The following is a 2,988-nucleotide window of genomic DNA, read 5'->3' on the forward strand; positions in this document are numbered from 1 at the left end:
GTTAGTGTCGCATTTTAAAGATGGGAAAACTGAAGCGTAGAAAGTTTAATTTGCTCAAAACCACGAGGCTAGCAGCAGAGTTGGGATTTGAACATTATCAGCCCCATAGCTCCTGTTCGTGTCCCATATGGGATTTTACCTCTAGCACAATTGCATCTAGAAATTCTTCACATCCTTCAAAGCCTGTTCCAGTACTTTCTCTGTTCTAACGTTACAGTACTTCCACCAAGACACTTTCCCGTAGCTCCCAGTAAGAGTGAATCACTCTTCTAGGAGTCCACAACAGGTAACCTAGAGCAGTCCGAAATTGCTCACCTCTCTACTTAAACCATTTTACTTGCTATTAGAAACTCTTGTCAACATGTCCCTCGCCTAAGTTTGTGGAGAGCAGCACCATGTCCTATTTTATATTTGAACACCTTCTCCCCTACAAGATTCTAAGAATTAAATGTTTTAAAGCAGGGGTCCTCAAACTTTTTAAACAGGGGACCAGTTCACTGTCCCTCAGACAGTTGGAGGGCCAGACTATAGTTAAAAAAAAAAAAAAACATGAACAAATTCCTATGCACACTGCACATATCTTATTTTGAAGTAAAAAAAACAAAACGGGAAAAATACAATCAAACCGCCACATGTGGCCCGCGGGCCGCAGTTTGAGGACCCCTGTTTAAAGTTTAAAGCGCCCAGAAAGGAGAATGGGAGAAGAGTGGATGGAGTGCTTGAGTAGCACCCTGGCCTCCTCTCCTCTTTTCCCCTCCTTCTCCCAGCCTGCCTGCCTGTCCACCCGCCTGCTGGCTGCCCAGAACACCTTCCACCATGGCCACCTCAGCAAGTTCCCACTTAAACCAAGGCAAAAAAGCAGGTGTCTGTGTCCCCGCCTCAGGATGAGAAAGCCCAAGCCGTGCATATGTGGATCAGTGGTACTGGAAAAGGGCTGTGCTGCAAGACCCACAGCCTAGACTACAGGCCCAAGTGTGCAGGAGAGTTGCCTGAGTGGAATTTTGATGGCTTTCATACTTTACAGTCTGAAAGCTTCAACAGTGACATAATATCTTGTGCCTACTGCCCTGTTTCAGGACCCCTTCTGCAAAGCCCCCAACAAGCTGGTATTCTGTGAAGTTTTCAAGCACAGAGGAAAACCTGCAGAGACCAATTTGAGGTACACTTGTATAAATGGATAATGGACATGATGAACTGCCAGCACCCCTGGTTCAGAATGGGAGTTAATTCAGCATTACCACTTCCCTGAAGGAAGTGGGCACTGGATAACTGATAGATAGATGCAGGCTAACCAGCAGTCACTTGGGCCCCATCACTGTGTTTTACAAAATACATATACTTGTCCACACACAGGTTTAGAATGAGCGAGTTAGTCATGTTACTGAGTGAGGAGCATGTTACTGACAGAGGGAATACACGTATTGGGGTCATTTTCTGGTAGGAATAGCATATCACTAAAGCAGGCCTTTGCTATATTAAAAAAATTAAAAAGCAGCCAGGCGCGGTGGCTCACGCCTATAATTCCAGCACTGTGGGTGGCTGAGGCAGGAGGATTGCTTGAGCTCAGGAGTTTGAGGCTTGTCTGAGCGAGAGTGAGACCCCGACTCATGAAAAAAAAAAAATGGAAAAACCCAGCTGGGTGCCACCGCGAGCACCTGTAATCCCAGTGGCTTTGGAGGCTGAGGCAGCAGGATGCCCAAGTCTGAGGTTGCAGTGAGCTATAACGCCATTGCACTCTGCTCAGGGCATAGGCTGGGACTCTGTCTCGACCAAAAAAAGAAAATTAAAAAGCAAAATAAAAGTTTAAATTTTAGTCCAATTTGTAGGGCTTCTAGGCAAGTTTACACAATTGCTTATTTTCTTCAACTGTGACCTTTGTGACCTCCCACTTCTGCTCTTGGAGGTGATGGAGACTGGCCTGGAGGCCAAGCACTTGTGATTTTGTATCCTGTTGTCTTGCCCCATGCAAAATATTTTTTTCCTTTGTTACCATTGCTGAGGAGTTCTTTTTGCTTTTATAACAAAAAAGCACATCTTCTTCTGGACACCCTGTTCTCTGGGGGCTTTGTTTTGGCCGCAGCAGACCAGCTGTGGTTTTCTTTTGCTGTGATGACCTCTGATTGCCATGTACAGTATGTTCAAAGTTGGATGCCTCCTCCTTGCAAACAAACTATAACTTCCCAGAGCAGCATTTGCAAATCTGCCCAACACTGCAGGGGTCCTCAGACTACTGCCCGCAGGCCACATGCGGCGGGCGGTGTGAATTGTGTTCGTTCCTGTTTTGTTTTTTTACTTCAAAATAAGATATGTGCAGTGTGCATAAGAATTTGTTCATAGTTGTTTTTTTTTAAAAACTATAGTCCGGCCCTCCAACCGTCTGAGGGACAGTGAATTGGCCCCCTGTTTAAAAAGTTTGAGGACGCCTGATTTAAAACATATAGATATGAAGCTGGGTGTTTCATATTTATAAAGCACCCAGCCCAGTGCCTGGAATTGTCCTTCCATTTCTTCACTGTGTCAGTTACACAGTGACTCTTGAGACTGTCTGTCTCCTTGTTTGGGGGAAGGGTGAGAATTTCTTATAAGAAGGAGAGGTGTGGCTCAGTGCCCACAGCACCCTGGTTACAGGGCCAGCCACATATACGAAAGGTGGCAGGTTCGAACCCAGGCCAACTAAACAACTGCAACAACAAAAAAATAGCCGGGTGTTGTAGCGGGCACCTGTAGTCCCAGCTACTTGAGAGGCTGAGGCAAAAGAATCGCTTAAGCCCAAGAGTTTGAGGTTGCTGTGAGCTGTGACACCACAGCACTCTACTGAGGGCGACAGAGTCAGACTCTGTCTCAAAAAAAAAGAAAAGACAAGAAGGAGATGTGTATCTTGTTAGATAGAAGTACAGAGTTGTTTTGCTATTGTGTAAGTGTGTAAAGGTGTGTAGTAGGAAGCACAGAGAAACGGAGGATGGGAACGGATCCGCTGTGCTGGTTATT

The 2,988-nt window shown here is 45.7% G+C and overlaps 1 pseudogene; it reads left to right on the forward strand.

Moving 5' to 3' along the window:
* The first annotated feature begins 816 nt into the window (after positions 1-816).
* Positions 817-1,249, forward strand: LOC128578039 (glutamine synthetase-like; annotated as a pseudogene).
* Positions 1,250-2,988: the final 1,739 nt, after the last annotated feature.

The sequence above is a fragment of the Nycticebus coucang genome, chromosome X, assembly GCF_027406575.1.
Source record: "Nycticebus coucang isolate mNycCou1 chromosome X, mNycCou1.pri, whole genome shotgun sequence".
Taxonomy (NCBI): Eukaryota; Metazoa; Chordata; class Mammalia; order Primates; family Lorisidae; genus Nycticebus; species Nycticebus coucang.